Source organism: Anser brachyrhynchus (assembly GCF_964034855.1).
Source record: "Anser brachyrhynchus genome assembly, chromosome: 3".
Classification (NCBI taxonomy): domain Eukaryota; kingdom Metazoa; phylum Chordata; class Aves; order Anseriformes; family Anatidae; genus Anser; species Anser brachyrhynchus.
This window is the reverse complement of record NC_137696.1, coordinates 105,550,615-105,558,660: the sequence shown is the minus strand read 5'-3', so window position 1 is coordinate 105,558,660 and position 8,046 is coordinate 105,550,615.

Genomic DNA, 8,046 nt, shown 5'->3' with positions numbered 1-8,046 from the left:
TGGCTGGGACAGAGTTAATTGTCTTTGTAGAGGCTCACACAGTGCTGTGTTTGGGATTTTCAGTGTAAATAGTGGTGATAACAGGTCAAAGTTTTTAGTTGTTGCAGACCAGTGCTTATTACCGAGTCAGGACTTTTCAGCTTCTTGTGCTGCCCTGCATGAGGAGGCTGGGGGTGCACCAGGAGCTGGAAGAGGACACATCAAGGAGAGCTGGCCGAGGTTGATGAAAGGGATGTTCCACACCATATGGCCACATGCTCAGCAATAACCGCTGGGATAAAGAAGGAGGAAGAGGGGGGACGTTTGTGATGGTGTTTGTCTTCCCAAGAAACCCTTCCACATGATGAGCCCTGCTTTCCTGGTAGTGGCTGAACACCTGCTTGCCGATGGGAAGTAGAAAATGGATTTATTGTTCTGCTTTGCTTGTGCATACAGCTTTTGCTTTCCCTAGTAAAATGTCCTTATCTCAACCCATCAATTCTCACACTTTTACCTTTCCAATTCTCTCCCCCATTCCACCTGGGGAGAGTGAGAGAGTGGCTGGGTAATGCTGAGCTGCCTGCCAGGGCTAAACCACAACACACTTCAAACCTACTGGCTGAGCAGTTACCTATTCTTTATGACCCCATGGAAGTGACAATGGAGTCTGGTCTATGCAAACACTTTCTGTTTTCATTGTGTTTGAGGTTGGTCTAGTGATTCTAAAGCAAGTATATGCTGCAATGCAAGCAATCAAACTGGTTTGCAGAAGGCATACCTTATCCTACATGTTTTGTTAATGTTGATGAGAACTGAAAAAAAATTGATTTTCATATTAGGCTGAAGCAATTTGATTATAATAAAATGGACAATTGTTACATACAGACTTTTCAGGGAATTATTTGTTCCTCTAGAATTAATTTTACAGCACACTTTCCCCTACGCCAGCTTTCCATCTATCTGGGAAATGAAAAATGTAACTACTTCCCTATTTCTTAAACGTAAGCTTGTCTTCAATTCCAATGCTACATACAAATATGTCATATGAGTATATTATAAAACCTTTACTTGCACTTATATTGCTATAAAAATATAATCTTTTTTTCTCCAACATTTTTCACAGGATTTTTATGAAAGATAGTGCCAACAGTTTATAGCTTTGGCAGCCTTGAACAGTCCTGCCACACTGGTTGGTTGCCATTCCTTGAAATTCAGCAGACTTCTGGCAGATGAGAGTGTGATTGCTCATATACGTCCATGTTGATCTTGATCAGGATTTCAAATGCATATATTTTTCTTTATTATCTATTTGTCTTATATGCATTCTAATTCTTCAGCAATACAGAAGACCTAAAAATGAAACTAGTACCTGTGTGAGAATACTTGGATTTTTTAAGTTTGTTCTTAAGTTTTTTTTTATTTTCTTTCTCTGAGTAACTTCCTGTAAAAGAAGATATGGAAAATATGCTTGTGTTTTATAAATTATTTTTCTTTACTTCTAGCTTTTCTTTCTTCTACTTTGTATTTTTTGCAAACATTTTAACACAAAGGCGGGCATAGAGTCCCCAGAGATGTATAGACTGATCTAAAATAATCAAGAAATTCTCAGTTATAATAATATCCATCTGTACTCCTAAAAAAAACCTAATTTTACATATGCAGATTTTACATACTTTTACCCCAACAAGCTTTAAAAGATCAGTATTTTGACTTATTAAATCCATTTTTTGATAGCAATTGCCAATGTAAAACCACATACACTTGATTTGTAACCACATCCAAAAAAAATAAAATAATAATAATTAGTTTTAGAAAATAATAGTCTGGACAACATCTTAAAATCTTAGTCATAGGAAACCATGTCATCTACAATGAATAAACCTCAAAAAGAACAGAGAAGAACCAGCTGAATATCTAATCTGTTTGGTTTATGGTCCTTGTGTTTTTTATTTGAATATCAATGCCAAGTCAATGGGATTTAGGCACCTAAAGCTGTCAAGTCTTCATGAAAATCCTATATAAACACCATTTTAAATCTTAAATGGTTGACATATAGTGATCGAACTTAAGTACACAGGACTGCCCCCGGAGACCTCCAAAGCCCTCCACCTGTGACTGCAGGGGGATCACAGGACTTGGTCCATCATTACTTAGAAACATGCACAAATGATGTGCCTAAATTAGGAGGCTTAGGTCACACCTCTAAATAACATCTTCACAGATCTCAGTTTTCAAAGTTACTTAATTGATTGTTCACACAGCACAAATATCCAACAGCAAACAGAAAGCTGAGAAGAGTTTGTTGAAAACACTCAGAAAGTACTTTGAAATATAAAATACCTGACTGGTTCATCAGAGGTTCATCTGCCACAGGAAGGCTAACCTTTGAACAAATATTTTTAAGAGTGAGCTATTTGATCAGGTGTAGCTTGGAGGTGGATTTCCTTTCAGGTAACAGCCTCAAAGTGACGATAATTATCTGTGCCTTATTTGCCTGTCTAAATTTCTTTGGTCTGCAGACAATAAGCAATCTTGAAAAGAGCCACTGACACATTTGCAGTACTTCCTGCATTTATCTGGGGTGATTCATGTTTTGAGCACACTTGTATGTTGGGTCTACTTTGACTGAATCTATTCAGTCATTCAAATTTATATTTGTCTCTCAGTTACTCAGAGTGACAGTGATACGTATAACATGGAGTCCTGAAATATACTGCTTCATTTCCCTCTGTATTTCTCCTCAAACTTTTTGTTTTGCCCTTCCTACTTTTTTTGGCCTAATTTTTATTTTTTTTTCTTACACTTCTTTGTCTGTGGAAACTTCCCTTCCTTATTTTCTTTCTCATTTCCCTGTAACCTCACTCATTTATTATTTCTTTTTAAACTTTCCTCTTGTTTTGCCACAACACAGCTGCCTGACAGTTCCCTCCCCTTTCAGATTCCCTCTGTACATTTGCACCAGCCTTACTCTTCCTACTGCTTCCTTTTGGACCTAATACTGCTCTATTAAATATATATATATATATACATATATATAAATATATATAATATATATTTTTCCTGTTTATTTTAGCAGATGAATAACAGATACTTTATTTCTTTAAATATTCTGCAATATTTGGGTAGTGCAGAAAGTACATACCCTTCTCCTGTCCATTTCCCAATGGATTATAAAGGATAAAACCCTGTGCATTGGGAGATGGAACACAAACGTGTGAATCATTTACAGAAGATATTAGTAGTTTTTTTATTATCACACTGTCTCTGCTTATCAGAAGGAACATAACACTGTTTTTCTGGTGGGAGTTTTGTTAGGTAGCACCATGGGACTTTTTAGGAATAAGATAGGTTATACAGCCAGGTGGAAGAAAACCCTAACACAGGATGTCCTGCTGAATGTATGTTAGAGGAATTAGACTGTGAGCTGAGCAGTTGTTTGGTGTGACTGGCAAAGAAAGGATGGTGATTAAGACTGATTGTCAAATGGGTCCCAGTTGTATACTTAAACAGATGAGTTGCTGGAACTCTTAAGTCATTCTTGCTGTTTGACTCTATGGTATGAACAATTGGATATCCTGGCAGTCACTTATTTCATTTCCTGCTTAACTTATTGTCCAAAGTGAAACAAATCTGAATTTTGGAGTGAAACTGAGACACCCAAATGCAATGCAATCAATTAGCATTCAGGCAGACTCTTTGCTACTTCCCTTATCTACAGATAGAGAAGGCAGATTGGAAACTACAACATATTAATCTGAACATCAGTGTGTATAAGAGCCAAAATTTTTTTTTCTTCATTTATTCCTTTACTGAGGTTCAGGCAAAGTACAGTACTATGACAAACTGGCTAGTAACAGCTGTGAAATACAAAATCTTCCAAACAAGAAAAGCATATATAAATACATGGCATATGTTGCCTTCTGTGCAGACTTTAGCTGGACCCAGAAGAACAAAATCATCTCGGCCCCAAATCTAAGTGTTTTGTTTGTTTTAAACAAGCTAATTCTAGGTTTTCAATCAATCAAATTTTAATATCACAAGAAGGACCAGAGCTCAGTAGGGAATGAGATTCCCTTGAAGTACTCTGGTAAAATCATTGTTAAAAATGAGTTGTGCTTTGAGGGATGAGGCTAAAAAAGAAAAGCTAAAAACTCCACCCCTGGAAAAAAAAAAAAAAAAGAGAGAGAGAGGTAGAAATAGAATAGAAGTATTTTTTATTGTATTTTTTATATATTTGACAAGCTAATCCTTCAGAGAAGAAAAAAGTTCTGAAAGTTTGCTCACTCGACATCTGAAGAAAAAGGTTTACATATTACCAGAAGAAAGAAACTGGGATAATTCCTATTCAAACTCTAAGTTTGATTGGTTATATCCACGACTGGTTGTCACAGAGGTCATGACTGAGGCCCTGGAGGAAGGAAAGGAAGAGAAAGTACTCTGATAACATGCAGGCAGCAAGGCATAATAGAAGTTTGTGCTGAGACATTTCCTTAAAGAAAAATTATAGACTTGTGCCATGACTGATTAACCCAAGGGATGACTAATCAATGTCAATGTTACCCACATAATCATTAAGCTTGGTGTCCACATCAAACTGTTTTGCAATGACAGCTTACAATTCCTTTACTAGACCAGAAAAGGAATTACAGTACCTTGTAAGCTGAACTTTTACCACCTTGCATGTCCAAAAGAGTTGTCATACAGTTGCCAGATAACTTCCTTAAAACAAAAACTATGGCCTATTTACTGGTAAGATCAAATACTAGAGACAGAGCAAAAGTGAAACAGTTGCCCACATAGCTATCATATCCCCAAACTACTATCATTCTGCTGCCTTTCACAGTTCCAAGTCCAAATATCATTTTTCTCCTCCCCAAAGGAGTGTAACTCTTCAATTCACAGAAAGGTAGTTTCCTTCCACTTTGTTCTTGGACTTTGGCATTATTTCACCAAAGCAATTTTATGGTCAGGATGGAAAAACTGGGACAATATTCAAAGCTCTTAATGTGTGCATTGGGTCTTTATCATTCCTTTACTATTTGCTGGTCAGTGCGTGTTTTGAACTTATGTTTTAGAAGAAGATAGAGACAGACAATGGTAAATATTTTAAACATTTCACTTGGTAAGGTGTTTAAACAGGTAGCTACTCCCATTGCTGACAAGTCAGAGTCTTTTCTTCTAATCTGAATTCATGTGACTTCAGGAGTCACCTTTGGTCCTTGTATCATTTTTCTGTGGTGTACTGGAATGCCCTCCACCATTACATTTCTGCTCCTTGTATGAACTTGTATATACTTGAGGGCAAGTTATCCTGTATCATTACCTCTAGTAAGCTAAACAAGCCAAACTTTTAAATTGTTTTTCTGGAGACACATTTTCCAATTTGTTGGTTATTCTCATGGCTTTCTTTGGAATAGTCTCCTGTTGCTAAAATCTTATCCAAACACTCAGGTTCAGTATATTCTGAAGCCAACGTATTAGAGAAAGGTTACCTTTATTCATACACAAGTGGATTGTTTGGATAATGGGATACATGCTTTTTCAGTATACCTCTGCAAAACTGTGTGGGAAATGAAGCCAATTAAATATTTTATTCTAAATACTAGAATCGCTGTGGAAGGAAGGAACATGGGTAGATTCCTTGGAAGCTTCTTGGAAACTGTGGCCAAAAAGCAACAAAGACAAACATGCTTATGTGGGAAAGATCCAAGTAGCTTTAGCATGACTTTAAGGGAGTCATTAGTCTGAAACATCAAAACAATGTATTTGGGCACTTATCTACACATGGAGATGCTTCTGATTAACTGGTTAACTCCCTGTGCTGGTATTCATATCACACAAGAAACAATACTCACTTATGGAGATAAACAGGAAAAGTTACAGAAACAACTCTGGGTTAGATGTAGTGCTGAGACCCAGAGCTTTCACATTACACTTGGTAGTGTCCATTAGGAAGGCTCAACTTTTCCAGCAGCTTTCTGTACCTTGGAGGATGATGATTGTCTGATTTTGAATCAATATTTTGAAAAACTTTATGAGCTCATGAATTGGTTTAAAAAAGAGACAGAGAGAGAAGAAGAGAAGAAATTATGAAACATATGGAAAGAGTCTAATGCAAGAAAAGTATCAGACTGTGGGAGTCCTTAAACAAAATAAGTTTACGCCTACCATGACTGAGTTGCTAGGAAAGCTTTTAATGGCTTACAACTTAAAGGGTTTAGCATAACAAATCAGAAAGATGGAACTTATTTACTGATTGAATTCTGTGGGAAAATACTGCAGAAATGTTATCCTTGGATGTGAAAGGTTACCATTTGTACAGAGTACCCAGAAAACCCGGAGAGAATTCCAGCACAAGGAATACAAGCCATCTTACTTATAATTTGGACTGAAGGAAACTCTGGAAAAGCACCCAGTGAACAGTGAAAGCTCAGGGCACTCTTGCCTATGCTTTCAAAGGGGGGAGGGAAGGAAGGAAGGAAGGAAGGAAGGAAGGAAGGAAGGAAGGAAGGAAGGAAGGAAGGAAGGAAGGAAGGAAGGAAGGAAGGAAGGAAGGAAGGAAGGAAGGAAGGAAGGAAGGAAGGAAGGAAGGAAGGAAGGAAGGAAGGAAAACAAAAAAAAAACCACCACCTTCCGCAGCAGTGACACTAAATACATTCTTTCAAAGTACTAACACCTGTTCACCTGTTGCCTTCCATCTAACCATACTTCCCAGCTGGTCATGATACTCAATCCCCACCATTTTCCCAGACTCAAACCCTCAGCTCATTACAATTTGATCATACACATGGGCTTTTGAACAAGTCTAGTTTGTGGACTGAGGTACTAAACTGAATTTGGAAACAGCTCAAACTGTGGCTTAGAGATATATGCCCAATGGGACTCAGACCAGTATTTGAGCACCATGTGCTTAGATCATCAAATGGTAGCTTAGTATCCTCTCATGACTCTCAAGTCATTATTCACTCTTGCACTGGAGCCTACAGTTAGGTTTCAGAAATACTTCGGTTGCATTATGGAGGGCATGAGCAGGTCTGAGGTGCTGTCAAGGTCGGTTTTCCAATGAAAGAGAATAAATGATGTGCATCAGTTACATTCCAAGGATTATTTTCTCCACAATGTTTGACTGAGGTTATCTGTGCATGTTAACTTCTCTTGAGATAACTTGGGTTAAACAAGAGTGATCACAAATCAAAACAACATTCAAGCTACACAGAATCTTGCCTGTACCTCGATGTTAATGTATCACTTACTTCAAGCAAGAGATTTTTGTGCAAGTCCAGATGTTAGGTAAGAGAAAACACACAAACTATAGCCCAGAGTGACACAGCACTGAAAACAAGCCCTACATGTTGGATAAAGTTGTATCCTATGCAGCTTTACATGTAATAAGAAGATCTTTTGATAAGAAGAGTTGCTACTGGAAGGGACAGCTTTTTTTACATTGAACATAAAAGGAGTTTACAATGAGTAAAGAGACAGAAAACTAATTTTAAATGTCTTAGTTAATGAAGATAAATCTCACCCCCATATCATAGTCTTTAAAGAAAAAATGGTCATAGATTGTACTGTTAAAAGTAGTTAGAATAATCCCAGCAGAATACAAAAATTTAGTTCCAAAAGGTGTTTTTAGGATTTGGATCAAAACCTAAGTCTGAAATACCCACAGAGTGGCTAACATCAAAACCTTCTCATCACTATGGAAACAAATCCAGTGGGAAATGACTGCATATTTCTTTCACGTACCAGTAATTTCTAACAACATAACTTCAACTAGTCTTCAGTTAGCAAAAACACTGCTTGCAATATTTTTAATCTGATGTCACATTCAGAATGTCTGGTCATTTTATTCAAGGAAATATCTGTCTGAGTACACATGCATATGCTAAAAATAGTGTGGATTATCTTCGTATAGATGTGGCTGAGGATAAACCAGAGACAGAATGAAACAAGTTTACTAAAATATCAGTATAGTCATTTAGAAAAAGGTGCGATGTTATTCTCTCCAAAACAAATAAACAAAAAGACATAAAACCATTCCCAGATATAGCTGGAAAAGATGCATGA